Source organism: Podarcis erhardii (genome assembly GCF_964252035.2).
Source record: "Podarcis erhardii genome assembly, chromosome: 7".
In the NCBI taxonomy this organism is placed as follows: Eukaryota; Metazoa; Chordata; class Lepidosauria; order Squamata; family Lacertidae; genus Podarcis; species Podarcis erhardii.
This window is the reverse complement of record NC_138511.1, coordinates 7,949,862-7,967,432: the sequence shown is the minus strand read 5'-3', so window position 1 is coordinate 7,967,432 and position 17,571 is coordinate 7,949,862. Positions and strand designations below refer to the sequence as shown.

Sequence of the window (17,571 nt, the reverse complement as noted above, 5' to 3'; positions counted from 1 at the left end):
ACTGCCAATCTTCTGATTGGCAAGTCCTAGGCTTCTGTAGTTTAACCCACAGTGCCACCCGCGTCCCTCTGGGTTTCATAGAATAACAGAATTGCAGAGTTGGAAGTGCCATCTAGTTCAACCCCCTGCTATGCAGAAATCACAGCTAAATGTATGTGAGGAAAGCTACTTTATGTCCCAGCCAGACCCACAAGCCTTTTTGCTCCTGCCCATGAGTGCCCCAGAGGCTTCCTGCCAGTGCCACTGGTGGTGCCCTCCCTGGTCATTGGTGCCACATGCACCCTCCAGCAGGCATCCTGGAGCCCCAGGCACCCATTTCCAGGGGCTCCTGGGACTCTAGAAGGAGCTGAAGGGCAGCGCAACCTAGTGGGTGATGCCAACAGAGGACATGCAAGTGAACTGAGGAGTCACAAGGTGGCAGGTGGCACCCAGCCCAGGTCTACTGGGGACTTGAGGAAATGTACTTCCAAGTTGGCAGCATGACCGGCATACCTGTACCATATATCCAGTTGGTGGGGGCGGTATAGACAGGGGGAAGTGTGGTGTAATGGTCAGAGTGTCAGACTAGGACTGGGAGACGGAGGATTGAATCGCCACTTGGCCAGGGGGCTCGCTGGATAACGTGGGGGGGGCAGTCACTGCCTCTCAGCCTGACCTACCTCACAAGGTTGTTATGGGGATTCAGTGGCGTAGCGTGGGGGGGGGGGTGCAGGGGGGGCTGGCCGCACCGGGCGCAACATCTGGGGGTTAGGGTTAGGGGGCGCAAATCCACGGGTTAGGGGGTGCAAATTACTTGCCTTGCCCCGGGTGCTGACAACCCACGCTACGCCACTGTGGGGATTACATGAGGTGCGGGGAAAGAACCATAAAAATGCCACTTCGATCTCTTTGGAGAAACAGGTCGGATAAAAATGCAAAACATTGACCACGAACAATGAAACGTATATTGCAGATATATTTTTCCCACGTTTATTATGCTATTTGTTGTGATGCACGTGAGAAAACTCGGTATACTTGTTTGCAAAAACCCACTAAAATGCAAACAAACAAATCGAGAAGCCTTGGCCAGGTCGCGGGGGTTCCTGGTGCAAGGCCCGACGGGGCGCCTCCGCTGCCTCCCTGCCTGCGGGCCCCTCGCTGGGCGAGTCCGGCCGGCCCCTCCGGCTGCTTCTGGAACTTGTGACCCGGCCGAGCGCGCTTCTGGCACCGTCAGCGGCTTTTCCATCGCCGCGGCCTCCTGACCCCGCGAGCTCGTGCAGCCGGGAGAGGAAGGGAGCGAGGCGGGGAAGGCCCGGGCCGGCTGCCTCCCTCTCTCTCTCCTCGGCTGTCGGAAGCGCACTTCCCCGCGGCTGCCGATCCCCGCTGGTGGGAACTCTGGACGCGCTCAGAGGCACCCTTGGGTCTGGCTGGGCGCCCGCGGCTTCTGCTTATCTGCTGGCAGCCGGCGGGCCGGGCGGGGCGGCGCGAGGTCGGAGGGGGCGCGAGCCGGGCGGGCCCCTGCCCGGGCGCAACAGATAAGCACCACCGAGGGCGCTCAGCACCAGCCGAAAGGCAGCCCAAGCGCCACTGCGCGCCGCCGCCCCGTCGGGCGCCCTCGGCTCGCTTTGAGTATTTCCTATGTAGGTTCTCCGGGGCAGAGGTCTCGACTGCTGCCCTAGGAGACCTCTGCGCCACCAGGACGTTAACAGAAACGCGGCTTGAGTGGAGCAAAACCCGTTCACACGGCGGAGCTCCGGCAACCTTCCTCCGCGGGTTTTGGACTCTGATTCACATCAGAGCCGCTGGCGCCGCTGGCTGGGACTGATGCATCCCAAAATATCTGGAAGGGGTCTTTGGGCTTCGTCCAAGTCGCTGCAGAGCCACTGGAAATGCAGCGAGAGAGGGTCTGCATAGCAGTTTGAGGGGGAAACGTGTTGAATGAGGCGTTGCTGCTGCTGTCCTGATCCTTTTAGTCCACCTGGGCAAAGATGCAGAGTGATGGGTGCAGCTCTTTCGCCAACCTGGTGTCCTCCAGGTGTTTTGGACTACAACTCCCATCAGCCCCAGTGACATGTGTCTGTGCCTCATACAGGGCTGATGGGAGTAGTAGTCCAGAACACCTGGAAGGCACCAGGCTGGTGCAGAATCACGCTTTCTAGTTTATTGACAGCTTGGGTCCTATACCAGCCCCTTGTGAAAACCACTAGCTGGGCTGGCGCCTTGTTAAACTATGGAACTCTCTGCCACAGGAGGCAGTGATGGCCACCAGCTTTGCTCTGCCTCTATTTTTTCCCCATGGTCAGAGGCGGCGGCGATGCTGGAAACCGCAAGAGGCTGTTCTTGTGCTCAGGTCCTGCTTGTGAGTTTCCCGTTTTGGGTGGTTGGCCACTGTGAGAACAGGGTGCTAGACTAGATGGGCCATTGGCCTGATCCAGAAGGCTCTGCTTATGTTGTTACGTTTTGTGAGGAAGGGAAGCTCCCTTTTGCCAGTGCTTTCCCAGAAGCCTAGGGATGCGGGTGGAGCTGTGGGTTAAACCACAGAGCCTAGGACTTGCCGATCAGAAGGTCGGCAATTTGAATCCCCATGAAGGGGTGAGCTCCCATTGCTCAGTCCCAGCTCCTGCCAACCGAGCAGTTCCAAAGCACCTCAAAGTGCAAGTAGATAAATAGGTACCGCTCTGGCGGGAAGGTAAATGGCGTTTCCGTGCGCTGCTCTGGTTCGCCAGAAGCGGCTTAGTCATGCTGGCCACATGACCCAGAAGCTGTACGCCAGCTCCCTCGGCCAATAAAGTGAGATGAGTGCTGCAACCCCAGAGTCGGACACGACTGGACCTAAGGGTCAGGGGTCCCTTTACCCTTTACCTTTACCTCCCAGAAACCTTACCTGAGGAGCCAACTTGGTGATGCGGTTCAGAGCACCTCAGCAGCTGGCTCATGCAAAAGTCCCCTCCCCCCCCCGAGAGCCGCCTCATACGCCCTCTTGAGAACAAAGGGACGTGTCTTCCTCACCCAGTCCTCCTTGCCCTCCCCTTGACTTTCTGAGCCTATGGAAAATGCCTATGGAAAATCTGAGTGCCTGGATGCTGCCAAGCCTGAGTGGCCGACCTCTCCGGCACACACAATGTGCCCTTCATGCTCCCTGCCTGCTAACGCTGCCGCCGCGCACAGACCCGGCTTTCAGGCAGATGAATGGGACACGCCTGGTCCCAGCATCTTCCACAGGGGATTCCAGATTCCTCCACAATCCCCTGCCGTCCAGGAAAGAGCTTTTCTGTTTAGCTGCAAGGACGTGAGGCAACTAAGTCACAGAGAGAAGGGCAGCAGAAAGAGACACTTTTTCTAGAGGCTCGTTCCTTCTGCAGTCATTGCAAGGCAAATTTCGGAGGCAACAGCACCTTAAAAACTTACCAGGTTTATTTTTGTTGGGACCTTTGTGGGCCAGAGGCCAGCACAATAACTCTGGTAGCCCTTTAGGTATCTATTTGCTGCAGAAGCAGCCGCTCAGAACAACTTCTTTTTCCTGGTCAGTACCAGCTAGTTAATACCCCATGAGGGCACACGTGACATCATCATCATCATCATCATCATCATTATTATTTATTATTTTGCTCCAACATGCATCACTTTACCCTTTGGTATCTGAAGAAGTGTGCATGCACACGAAAGCTCATACCTAGAACTAACTTAGTTGGTCTTTAAGGTGCTACTGGAAGGAATTTTTTTATTTTGTTTTGACTATGGCAGACCAACACGGCTACCTATCTGTAACTAACACTTTACCCTTGACATTGAATTGCATTTGCCATTTTTCCACCCATCCACTCTGTTCAGAGAGGTCCTTTCGGAGCTCTTTGCAACCTCTCTTTGTTTTAACAGCCTGAACAATTCAGTGTCAGCAACCGTATTTGGCAACATCTTCACTGCTCACTCCTAACTCTGGATCCTTTATGAACAAGCTGTGCATGTTTGAGGGAGGGGCAAGGTGAGCGTCAGGGCAGCCCTCTGCAACCAGATGTGCTGGTGGGCTGATGGGGAGTTACAGTCAAAAACATCTGGCGGGCACCACCAGACACAAAAAGGTTGGGCTAGGATGTAGTTGCAACTTTGAAACTTTGCACTTTTTGCTTAAGCCTTTCCTTTTGTTTCTAAAATGGTTACATAGCTTTTCTGTTCAAAAAGACACAAATTATACATATACATTTGCCAGGAGAATGATTAAAAAACAAAGTCATGGAGGCAGGAATGCCATCTTGGCACCGTGACCACAGGAGGGGAGAGTTGCTCTTAGAATAGAATAGAATAGAATAGAATAGAATAGAATAGAATAGAATAGAATTTATTATTTATACCCCGCCCATATAGGGACGCAGGTGGTGCTGTGGGTTAAACCACAGAGCCTAGGACTTGCCGATCAGAAGGTCGGCGGTTCAAATCCCCGTGACGGGGTGAGCTCCCGTTGCTCGGTCCCTGCTCCTGCCAACCTAGCAGTTCGAAAGCACGTCAAAGCGCAAGTAGATGAATAGGTACCACTCCGGCGGGAAGGTAAACGGTGTTTCCATGTGCTGCTCTGGTTCGCCAGAAGCGGCTTAGTCATGCTGGCCACATGACCCGGAAGCTGTACGCCGGCTCCCTCGGCCAGTAAAGTAAGATGAGCGCCACAACCCCAGAGTTGGCCATGACTGGACCTAATTGTCAGGGTTTCCCCAGCCACTCTGGGCGGCTTCCAACAAAGTATTAAAATACAGAGGTCTGTTAAACATTAAAAGCTACCCTAAAGAGGGCTGCCTTCAGATGTCTTCTAAAAGTCTGGTAGTTGTTTTTCTATTTGACATCTGGTGGGTGGGCGTTCCACAGGGCGGGCGCCACTACCAAGAAGGCCCTCTGCCTGGTTCTCTGTAACTTGGCTTCTTGCAGTGAGGGTACCGCCAGAAGGCCCTCGGCGCTGGACCTCAGTGTCCAGGCAGAACGATGGGGGTGGAGACGCTCCTTCAGGTATACTGGACCGAGGCCATTTAGGGCTCTAAAGGTCGGCACCAACACTTTGAATTGTGCTCGGAAACGTACTGGGAGCCAATGCAGATGTCTCAGGACCAGTGTTATGTGGTCCTGGCGGCTGCTCCCAGTCACCAGTCTAGCTGCCGCATTCTGGATTAGTTGTAGTTTCCAGGTTACCTTCAAAGGTAGCCCCACATAGAGCACATTGCAGTAGTCCAAGGTCCTGCTCATGGGTTTCCCACAGACATCTGACTGGCCACTGTGAGAACAGGATCCTGGGCTAGATGGGCCACTGGCCTCAGGTGTGTTTTTAGGGTGGTGCGGCCGATGTGGTCGCACTGAGTGCTGCAATGCGCTGCAGGGGGCACCACAACAATGCTGTAGACCCGAGCGCAAAAGGGGGGCACTGAATTTTAGCCTTGCCCAGGGTGCCTCTGAAATTTTAGAGCCCAAAGTCTGCTACTGCTGGCCTGATCCAGGAGGCTTTTCTTATGTTCTTGAGTCCTTAAGGCAGCCATACAGAAATCCCTTTGTTTCATCTGTGGTTAATGGCTGCATTCTGTTTCCACTTCCTCTGGGCCTGGGACTCTCTCTTTGGGCTCTACCATGTGGACCTTAACTATCATGGAGTTTCCTTTGCGCAGATGCACCTTGAGAAAGGCTCTGTGTCATTGATTCCTAAATATTCCTTCTGTTTTTCCTGCGAAATGATCTTCCTCGTGGGTCTTTCCAAGTGTCTGCTCTTTGCTCTTCTTCCTCCCTTTCTCTTTGAAGCAAAACGTTAGGGGTCTAGGAGGCTGCCTTAACTGTCAGGGGTCCTTTACCTTTTGAAGTCCAGCCATGAATGACTCTGGGGTTGCGGCGCTCATCTCGCTTTATTGGCCGAGGGAGCCGGCGTACAGCTTCCGGGTCATGCGGCCAGCAGGACTAAGCCACTTCTGGCGAACCAGAGCAGTGCACGGAAACGCCGATTACCTTCCCGCTGGAGCGGTACCTATTTATCTACTTGCGCTTTGACGTGCTTTCGAACTGCTAGGTGGGCAGGAGCTGGAACCGAACAACGGGAGCTCACCCCGTCGCGGGGATTCGAACTGCCAACCTTCCGATCGGCAAGCCCAAGGCTCAGTGGTTTACACCACAACACCAACCAAATCCTTGGCCTAGCTAGCTTAGTAATGGCTCTCTGAAATTCCAGACAGGGAATCTTTCCTAGCCCAACATGGAAGTTCCAGCTGGGATGGAACCAGGGATTTTCCACATGCAAGGCAGATGCTTTGCCCTTGAGCTTCGTCCCTGCTAGCGACAAGCAAGCACCAGGGTGAGCAAGAACCACCCACCCACCTCAGCACTGCTGCCACCTCCTCCCAGAAAGCAGGCTGCTCAATAGGGCTGGCTCGGCTTGTCAGCCGAGCGCCTCCGCCCGCCTGGCTGTTGCCAGGGCCTTCCTCTGGAGCCTTCCCTGGGGGCTGCAGCTTGCGACAAAAGGGCTCATTACCTCTCCCTTGGCTGGCAAGTGCCAGGCGGGCGCGAGAGGCGGGCATGGATCAGTTGCTGGTCACCAGCCCAGAGACAGGCCTCTTTGGCAGACCCAGACCCAGCGGAGCCAGTTCCCCTCCACTGAGCTAAGAGAGAGACCCCCAATATGTCCTCACAGGCACAGGGCTCCTGCTCAGCAGCTCTTTCTGATATTTCGGCTTGCTGTGGTTTTACTGAGTTGCATTCATTGCTCGATAAATTAATGGTTCTGGTTTGCTCTATTTATGTGCTCGATATTCCAGTGTTTACGGCATTTGTTTCCCCTCCCCTATTGTGACTGTTGTGAGCCACTTTGAGCCCAGTGTTTGTTGTTGGGGAAGTGGAACGAAAACGTTAAAATAATAGGAATCTGTGCAAAGAATACAGATAACACAAGCAGCGTAATGAGAACTATTGGAAGTTACATACAGTGGTACCTCAGGTTACATATGCTTCAGGTTACATACGCTTCAGGTTACAGACTCTGCTAACCCAGAAATAGTGCTTCAGGTTAAGAACTTTGCTTCAGGATAAGAACAGAAATTGTGCTCCGACGGCATGGTGGCAGCGGGAGGCCCCATTAGCTAAAGTGGTGCTTCAGGATAAGAACAGTTTCAGTTTAAGAACAGACCTCCGGAACGAATTAAGTACTTAACCTGAGGTATCACTGTAGTTTAATTTGTCATGTAAGTGTAATATATTGTACTCTTTTATGTTTGTCCCTTTATTTTTTCTTGATTTATTGTTTCTATTCATTTGTATTGTTTTCTGTTTTATATGTTATGTATATTTGTCTATGTGAAAAATAATAAAGATTTTCTAAAAAAACACACACATTAAAATTGAATAAAAATCAAATAACACACATGAAAATGGGGGTTGTGGGGAAGAGACTGTTAGTTGAACACAGCTGGGAAAAAGGGACTCAGTGTGATGGCCTGGGATTCCGAGTCTGAGAGTGATCCGGAGGAATCCCAGCCGGCGCAGGAGTCCCCGCCTTCAGGGCCGGCTGAACTGGGGCAAGGCATAGTTGCTGAGGAAACTCAAGAGCAGGCACCAGGTGAAATCATTCAGGCCCCAGAGGTGCTGGAAGACTCAGTGGCTACAGGTGAGCCTCCCCCGGGGCCCAGTAACCCTTCGGCCTCTCCTGATCTGCAGAGGCTTAGGGCAGAGAGGCGAAGGGAACTGGTGTCTCCCAGGAGGAGTGCTCGCCTTAAGGCCAAGAGAGGCGGGGCTTCTGGGGGCCGGGACCGCCCCCGGCCTTAGAAGAAGATAAAGGTCAGGCAGCCCGGTCCCAGGTTGCGGGAGCAACGTCGTTGTTGGCTTTGGACCTTCCTGTGTTCCTGATCCCTGCTTGGCCTCCTGTTCCTGACCATCCGGTGCTCCTGTTCCCTGCTCGGCCTCCTGTTCCTGACCTTCCGGTGTTCCTGTTCCCTGCTCGGCCTCCTGTTCCAGCGTTCCTGTTCCCCGCCCGGCTCTCCGCCTCGGACCTCGCCCCTCCTCGTGTGGACTCAGACTACGCTCACGGTACCTTTCCCCCGGGTCCAGCACAGTTTGCTCCCGCCGACACCCGCACTCCCCCTTCGTAGGGGTGCGTTCGGGAAGAGCCAGAGGCCATGGCTGACCAGGCGGCTGCACTGGTGGATTTGGCCCAGAGGAACCAGACCTTGACTCACACCGTGCAGCAGCTCAGTGACACGGTTGTAGCACTTCAGCAACGCTTGGAAGCCCTACCGGCTCCTGGGGCCGACGCCCCGGCTCCTGGCAAGTACCCAGTGGCTTTGCCTGAGAAATTTGATGGAGCCCCGGCCAGCTTTCCCATGTTCCTGGCCCAGGCCAAGCTGTATATTCAGGGGCGAGCCCGGAACTTTCCTGACGACCGCACCAAGGTGCACTTTTTGATTAGTTTGTTAAAGGACCAGGCGGCCAAGTGGGCGTTGCCGCTACTCAGGCAAGACTCCCCCTTGCTGGCAGACTATACGGGGTTTTGCAATCATTTGGAGGCCGCGTTCGGCAATCCCCAGAAAGGGAGTCAAGCCAACCGGGCGATTCGGCGTTTGAAACAGGGCAAGTCCACGGTGGCCGCATATACCACGGAGTTTCGGCTGCTGGCACAGGACTTGACCTGGAATGATTCGGCACTGCGGGACCAGTATCTCGAGGGGCTTTCAGATGAGGTACTGGACCAGTTGGCCACAATGGAACGCCCCACCACGCTAGACACTCTCATTCAACGGTGTCTACAAATAGACGATCGGTTGGAGGATCGTCGTCAGGCCCGGGGTCGCCGACACTTCCAGTTCACGGCACCAGCTTTTTCCAGCAGCCCCACGGTCACAACTGATTTAACGGAGGAGCCTATGCAGCTCGGGGCAGTGCGGGCACGCCTTTCCCCTGCAGAGAAGGCGCGGCGTCGGGAGGGAAATCTCTGTCTTTACTGTGGCGGAAGTGGACACTTCGCTCGGTCTTGTCCAGAGAAACGCCAGCCGCAGGGAAACCGCCAACCCCAGTAGCTGATGGCCCTAGCTACCGGGGGTCCCAAACAGCACAGAATGGGGCCGCACCAATTGAATTACAACACCTTATGGTTCCGGTACATCTATACCCTCCAGGAGGGCCATGGATTCTTACCCATGCTCTGGTGGATTCAGGGGCAACCCGCTCTTATATGGACGCTGCTTTTGCTGCCCAGCATCGGGTGCCACTTCGGAACAAGCCAGAACCGGTACAGGTGGAGGCAATCGACGGACGGCCACTGCGTTCGGGCGCCGTCACTCAAGAGACCCAGCCCCTGGTCCTGTGCCTCCAGCAGCACCGTGAGATGCGAACTCTGGATATTGCCTCCATGCCCCGGTTTCCCCTAGTGCTTGGGATGGACTGGCTAGAGGCTCACAATGTGCAGATTGACTGGGCCAAACGGACTGTACACTTCCCAGACCCCAATTCTCCTGCTGAGACTGAGATGCTAGCAGCTGCGCCCACTGAGGAGGAGGCTGCGACGCTCCCCGCTGAGTACCGGGACTATCATGACGTGTTCGAGGAACGGGGGGCAGACCAGCTGCCGCCGCATCGGTCCTTTGACTGCGGCATAGACCTCCAGCCCGGAGCGCCTCTACCGGTGAGTCGCTTATACTCGTTAACAGAGCCAGAGCGCGAGGCTTTGCAGGACTTCTTGCGCAAGAACCTGGAGCGTGGGTTCATTAGACCCTCTACCTCGCCCACTGCTGCGCCAGTGCTCTTTGTTAAAAAGAAATGTGGGGAGCTCCGCCTTTGCCATGATTACCGGGCCCTGAACAAAATTACCATCCCGGACCGGTACCCCTTGCCCCTCATTTCGGAGTTACTGGAGCGGGTGCAAGGGGCGCAGGTGTTCACCAAGCTAGACCTCCGGGGAGCCTACAATTTGATTCGGATCCGCGCCGGGGATGAGTGGAAGACAGCATTCGGGACCCGGTACGGACAGTTTGAATACCTGGTTATGCCCTTTGGTTTGTGCAACGCGCCTGCTGTGTTCCAACGGTACATCAACCACGTGTTCCAGGACTTGCTAGACAAGTACGTGGTGGTGTACTTGGATGACATTCTGGTTTACTCCCGTGACCCGGCGTGCCACGAGGGCCATGTCCGGACCGTGCTGCAGCGCTTGCGCGAGCATCGTCTGTATGCAAAGCTCAGCAAGTGCGAGTTCCATCAGCAGTCAGTGGACTTCCTGGGTCATCGACTCTCACCAGGTGGGGTGCAAATGGATCCTGGGAAGGTGGCAGCGGTTCGAGAATGGGCGGCACCTCGGAACCGCAAGGACCTACAGCGTTTCCTGGGGTTCGCCAACTATTACCGGACCTTCATTGCGGATTATGCTCACCGCACCACCCCGTTGACCCGGCTTCTGCGCCCCAAGACGCCGTTTTCCTGGGACAAGGAGGCGGAGGAGGCATTTCAAGGGTTGAAGGCCTGTTTCCAGAGAGCGCCAATCTTGCAACATCCGGATCCTTCTCGACCCTTTGTGGTAGAGACTGACGCCTCCAGTACGGCTCTCGGTGCCGTCTTGTCTCAGCAGCACGGACCGGAAGCGCCACTCTTACCCTGCGCCTTCTATTCCCGCCAGCTCCTTCCAGCGGAGCGTAACTATACCGTGTGGGAGCGGGAACTGCTGGCCATCAAGGTGGCCTTTGAGGTTTGGCGCCACCATCTTGAAGGAGCAAGACACCCGGTGGAGGTGAGAACCGACCACCGGAACCTGGAATACCTCCAGACCACCCGTAAGCTGAACCAAAGGCAGATCCGGTGGGCGTTGTTCTTTTCCCGGTTCCAGTTCCGGATCCGCTACATCCCTAGCTCCCAAAACCAGAAGGCGGATGCCCTGTCCCGGAAACCTGAAGACAATGCAGACACGGTTCAGCAAGCAGCACCCACCACGATCCTACCACCAGCTGCGTTCCTGGCCACCCAGGAGGTCGAGCCACTGCAGGCTCGGGTGCGGGAACAGCAGCGGGTCGACGCTTGGGCCCAGGAACGACTCCGGGAACTGGCCGAAGGATCATGCCCTCAGTATCCAGGGCTGGTCTCGCATCAGGGTCTTCTGCTGCACTACGGGCGCCTGTACATCCCACCAGGGCCGCTGCGGGCTGAGGTTCTCCGGATGACCCATGACGCTCCAGCGGCGGGGCACTTTGGGCGGTATCGGACCACCCATCTGGTAAGCCGTGAGTTTTGGTGGCCCCGTTTGAAGGCTGACGTGGCTCGCTACGTCGCTGGTTGTGACGTCTGCAGGCGGGCCAAGGGGCCTACCGGGCGACCCCCCGGCCTCCTTCAGCCGTTGCCGGTTCCACCACGTCCTTGGCACACAGTTTCTCTAGACTTTGTAGTGGAGTTACCCCCGTCTCGTGGCTGCACCTGCCTTCTAGTTTTCTCCGACCACTTCACGAAGATGGTGCACTGTGCCCCCTGCCCATCCATACCCTCAGCTAAGGAAACCGCGCAGCTGTACCTTCAGCATGTCTTCCGCCTGCATGGCCTACCTGAGCGTGTAGTATCCGACCGTGGCGTTCAGTTCACGTCCCGGTTTTGGCGTGCTTTGCACCAGGCCCTCGGAACAGAGGTCTGTCTCTCATCTGCTTACCACCCACAGACTGATGGCCAGACGGAACGGGCGAACGCGGTACTGGAACAGTACCTCCGGTGTTACTGCAGCTACCAGCAGGACGACTGGGTCGACCACCTAGCATTGGCGGAGTTCGCTTATAACAACGCGGTGAATGCGTCCACCCAGCAGACCCCGTTCCAAGCCAGTTATGGCCTTCATCCACGGTTGTTTCCGGATGTGCTGCCGGCATCTACGGTCCCTGCGGTGACAGAGTGGCTTCAGGAGCTCCAGTCCCAGCAACAGCTGTTGATGGAGCAGCTGCACCAGGCCAAGGAGGCGTACAAGGTCCAGGCCGACCGCCACCGCCAGGTGGGGCCGGAACTTCACATCGGTGACTTGGTATGGCTTTCCACTCGCCACCTCCACCCTTCTCGACCTTCGCGGAAGCTGGACGCCCGGTTCACCGGCCCGTTTCCTATCGTGGACCAGGTCTCGCCTGTGGCATTCCGTCTCCGGTTGCCAGCAAACCTGAAGGTTCACCCGGTATTCCACAGGTCCCTTCTGAGTCCGGTGGCCCCACCCGACGAGTTCCACCCGGACCGTCCCCGACCGCAGCCAGTCTTGGTGCAGGGAGAGCCTGAGTACGAGGTGGAACGCATTCTGGACTCCCGATACCGCAGGGGACGGCTGCAGTATCTCATTGACTGGAAGGGGTATGGGCCAGAGGACCGTTCCTGGGAACCAGCGGTCAACGTCCACGCACCTGCCTGCATCCGGGAGTTTCATGCAGCGTACCCCAGCAAGCCGGGTCCGGGCCCTCAAGTGAGGGGGGGGCCTGGGAGGGGGGATGGTGTGATGGCCTGGGATTCCGAGTCTGAGAGTGATCCGGAGGAATCCCAGCCGGCGCAGGAGTCCCCGCCTTCAGGGCCGGCTGAACTGGGGCAAGGCATAGTTGCTGAGGAAACTCAAGAGCAGGCACCAGGTGAAATCATTCAGGCCCCAGAGGTGCTGGAAGACTCAGTGGCTACAGGTGAGCCTCCCCCGGGGCCCAGTAACCCTTCGGCCTCTCCTGATCTGCAGAGGCTTAGGGCAGAGAGGCGAAGGGAACTGGTGTCTCCCAGGAGGAGTGCTCGCCTTAAGGCCAAGAGAGGCGGGGCTTCTGGGGGCCGGGACCGCCCCCGGCCTTAGAAGAAGATAAAGGTCAGGCAGCCCGGTCCCAGGTTGCGGGAGCAACGTCGTTGTTGGCTTTGGACCTTCCTGTGTTCCTGATCCCTGCTTGGCCTCCTGTTCCTGACCATCCGGTGCTCCTGTTCCCTGCTCGGCCTCCTGTTCCTGACCTTCCGGTGTTCCTGTTCCCTGCTCGGCCTCCTGTTCCAGCGTTCCTGTTCCCCGCCCGGCTCTCCGCCTCGGACCTCGCCCCTCCTCGTGTGGACTCAGACTACGCTCACGGTACCTTTCCCCCGGGTCCAGCACACTCAGTTTGTAAATAGTTGTTTGTGGTGTTGCTGTTGCTGCTGGGTTGATCTCAGATGCTGTCCCTCCTTTGGTTTCTGTTATGTACTGAAGTTCTCACCCTGGGCCAGCAGGGGGATACTGTAGATAGTTTTCACTCAGGTCCACATATGCAAATAAGGAATTGAAAGTGACATTCAGTGATTGGATAGTTACAGAAAGTTGTTACTGTTGCGTTGTAGTGGAGCTCTATATAAGCAGGCTGGCTGAACCCTTCAGTTCAGTTCTGTTCTGGCCTGTGAATAAACAAGAGCTTTTTGAAGAATCGCTGTGTCGTCTGATACGTTCACCCACAACTTAACAGTTTCCTGCTGGGACAGCTCTGGGTCTTTTGATTTGTGCTCAGTTAGGAAGAACTTTCTGACAGTGTGTGCTGGTCCCGGGGGAAAGGTTACTGTTGGCGTAGTCAAAGTCCGGTCCTGGGTCACTAGCCTGGAAACAGTCCACAAGGAGCGGGGCGAGGTCCGAAGCAGGAAGCCGGGCGGGAACAGGAACACTGGAGAGTCAGGTCTGGGTCCGGGCAGGAACAGGTACTCAACAACGACGTTGCTCCCACAACCTGGGACCGGGCCAACTGGCCTTTATCTGTTCTGAGGCCAGGGGCGGTCCCAGCCCCTAGGAGACCCGCCTCTCTTGGCCTTAAGGTGAGCACTCCTCCTGGGAGAAACCAGTTCCCTTCGCCTCTCTGCCCTGAGCCTCTGCAGTTCAGGAGAGGCTGAAGGGTTACTGGGCCCAGGGGGAGACTCACCTGCAGGCACTGAGTCCTCAACCACCTCTGGAGCCAGAATGGGATCACCTGGTACCTGCTCCTGAGGATCCGGCACAGGTGCAGGCACTTCAGAATCAAGGCCCTGCCCCAGTTCAGCCGGCCCTGGAGGCGGGGACTCCTGTGCAGGCTGGGATTCCTCTGGTTCAGCCTCTGAATCGGAATCCCAGGCCATCACACAGTGTGAGCTATTCAACAGAGGAACGGACTCTCTCGGGAAGTGGTGGACTCTCCTTCCTTGGAGGTTTTTGAACAGAGCTTGGCTGGCCATCTGCCAGGGGTTCTTTTGCTGTGATTCTTGCATTTCAGGGGGGTTGGATTGGATGACCTTTGGGGTTCCCTTCCACCTTTACAGTTCTATGATTCTGTCTCCACGGATGGATTTGTGAAGATGGTGTCCCATCAGGTATTCCATCATTCTCAGCAGGTGAAAGAATCAAGCACCTGGGCCTGCCCCAAATTTCCTCTTCTCCGTGTGCTTCAGGCTCTGAGGCTGAAGGCACTTCTGAGACCTTCCTACCCCCAGCTTACAAGCTGGGCAGCTTTGGAGCTGCTCACCCATTTGTGTTTTGTGTGTGTGTGTGTGTTTTAAAACTAAATAATTTATTTAACATAACTGTTACAAAACATCAGCAAAATATTGCAAATACATACATACATATATATATTTCAAATAAGCACATATATATGGGAAAAGGAACAAAAGAGAAAAGAAGAAGAAGAAGAAATAAAGAGAGAAAAAGAAGTTGGAAGAATTTCTTCCAAATTTATTGTACAAATATCTCAATATGAAAATAATAAAAAAAATTCATTGGTTGACTTCCATCGCTTACACTGCGCTTCCTATATAGATTTTAAGCAAGATTGTATCTGTCATTCTGTATTTCCCCCATACCATCTCACACAAATATTCTAATCAATAAGTTTTCTAAATCTTCCATAAATCTATCCTAAACACAACCGATACCTTACATTTAATCCTTGTCTACATAAATAATCATTTATTTATTTTTCCAATTCTTTTTAATTAATTTTCAACATTTATCACAAGCATATCATATATAACACACAAAAAGAAACATACATTACAATACTGAAGAAAAATAAAACAAAAATAATACACCTATTACTTCTAAAACCCAATTTAACTTTCATTGTTAACTGACTTCCTCAAATCCCATCCCCCCAACTGAATTTCATTGAATCGCTTTTTAACAGCGCTCCAAAATCATATTTCTCATGAAATTAACTCCTTCAGTTTACTGTCCTCTTCTCTTTTCTTAATAATCCAGTCCATATTCTTTTAGAATTCATTCTTATTCTGGTCCTAGGCCTGTTTGGTACTTTCAAGTAACTTCTAACCTCTTATCTTACAATATTTACATAAATAATCATTTAGACATTTCCATTGTTTCTGGATTATATTTTTTTGTTTTTTTGTCTTATATTTTGTTGTTGTCTCTCCTTGCAGAAGGAGCTGCTCATCCAAGTCCCAGCCAAGCCAGGAGGGATGGGAACAGCCAGGTGAGCAGGTAGGTGGCCCCCACACCTATTTCTCCATCTCTAACAGAGGCTGGCTTTTTGCGGCCTCCCTCCATGTGAATCTCCTTTTTCCCCCCCAATTTTTTTTTTGTTTTCCATATTTAAAAACAACACAAATACACAAACAAACAAACAAACAAAAATCTTAAATATAATAATTCCACTTTGTTTGCATTGTTGGATGACTTCCTTGACTCCCCCAAGCTGAGTTTCAATGTACCGTATTTTTTGCTCTATAAGACTCACTTTTTCCCTCCAAAAAGGAAAGGGAAATGTGTGTGGGTCTTATGGAGCGAATGCAGGCTGCGCAGCTATCCCAGAAGCCAGAACAGCAAGAGGGATCGCTGCTTTTAATGCGCAGCGATCCCTCTTGCTGTTCTGGCTTCTGAGATTCAGAATATATTTTTTCTTGTTTTCCTCCTCCAAAAACTAGGTGCGTCTTGTGGTCTGGTGTGTCGTATAGAGCAAAAAATACGGTATATCATTGTAACAGTTTTCCAAAACTATTTTCACATAAAATATACTTAGGCAATTAACATCTTTCTTTCTTTTCATTTTCACTTTAGACATAATATTCTATAACATCACATATTTAAATCCTAGGCCTATCTGATACTCGCAAGTAATTCTATTTAAGTTATCTTAACATATTTAGTTAAATAGACTTTGAATTTCTTCCATTCCTCTTGGTACTCCTCCTCCTTCTGGTCAGGTTGGCCAGCTCCGAAAAGTCCATCATCTTCATCTGCCATTCTTCCACTGTTGGTACTTCTTGTAGTTTCCAGTTTTGGGCCAACAAAATTCTGGCTGCAGTTGTGGCATACAAAAACAGTATTTCTTGGGCAACCTCCATGTGAATCTCTTAGCTTCACCTCTGCAATCCTGAGATCATGGCAGCCTGCACCCTCCCCACCCCCAGCCCACCATCCAAGCCGTTTCCCAGCCCCCTGCCACCGAGCCATGAATCTTTCATGTGCCTGTCATCTGCCCCTCATCTTCCATTAGCTTCACATCCCCTCACTCTGCTATCCCGCCCCCTCCTCACCTGCCGCCCACAGTCCACGCTTGGCAACCTCAGTCCCCTAATAGGGTAGGAAGGCAAAGCCCATAGAGACCTGGACGTGGCAGAACTGTGGCGGCGAAAAAGTCCTGTTGGGAGTTGCCTGCCTGGTTCCTTCCTTGGCCTTCCTGACGGACCCCTCATCCGTACACCTCTTTTCTGTAGCCGAATCATCTTCAAAGTGACTCACAACAGCAACGCTGCCTTCAACTGTGGAGACAGAGCATAGCCGTCCTGGCTAGTAGTAGTAATAATAATAATAATAATAATAATAATAATAATAATTTTTTATTTATACCCCACCCTCCCCAGCCAAGGCTGGGCTCAGGGCGGCTAACAAGCAATAAAAAAAAAAAAACAAGTTGAATGATTGCAACTTAAAAACAAAATTATAATACAACATTAAAATATTGAAACATTAAAATATTAAAATGCAGCCTCATCGCAGGAGGAGAAAGGAAAAGAAAAAAGAAAGAGAGGGAGGGAATCAAATTGGCTCCAAGCCAAAGGCCAGGCAGAACAGCTCTGTCTTACAGGCCCTGTGCGGAAAGAAATCAGATCCTGCAGGGCCCTGGTCTCATGAGGCAGAGCGTTCCACCAGGCAGGAGCCAGTGTTGAAAAGGCCCTGGCTCTGGTTGAAGCTAATCTAACTTCCTTAGGGCTCGGGACCACTAGGGTGTTGCTATATATGGACCTTAAGGTCCTCCGTGGGGCATACCAGGAGAGGCAGTCCCGTAGGTACGAGGGTCCTAGGCCGTGAAGGGCTTTAAAGGTCAAAACCAGTACCTTAAATCTGACCCTGTACTCCACCGGGAGCCAGTGCAGCTGGAAAAGCACTGGGTGAATATGCTCCCATGGCAGAGACCCCGTGAGGAGCCTCGCTGCAGCATTCTGCACCCGCTGGAGTTTCTGGGACAGCTTCAAGGGCAGCCCCGCGTAGAGCGAATTACAGTAGTCAAGCCTGGAGATGACCGTCGCATGGATCACTGTGGCCATCGATAGTCTTCTCCCCACTGCCTCCAGTGGGAGGGAGTTCCATAGTTTAACTGGGTGCTGTCACTGCTGTGTGAAGAAATGTTTTGTTTTTATCCCACCAGTTCTAGCATTAGGAGAGAGGGA

The 17,571-nt window shown here is 53.3% G+C and overlaps 1 protein-coding gene across 5 annotated transcripts in view; it reads left to right on the top strand.

Annotated features, from left to right (window-relative positions):
- DMTN (dematin actin binding protein) overlaps window positions 1–17,571 on the top strand; it is a 77,840-nt gene that overhangs the window by 21,593 nt on the left and 38,676 nt on the right. For all 5 annotated transcript variants that reach the window (XM_081868501.1, XM_081868502.1, XM_081868499.1 and 2 more), the window contains exon 2: window positions 15,322–15,382. The gene's annotated coding sequence lies outside the window, so the exon portion shown is untranslated. The remainder of the gene's footprint in view (window positions 1–15,321; window positions 15,383–17,571) is intronic.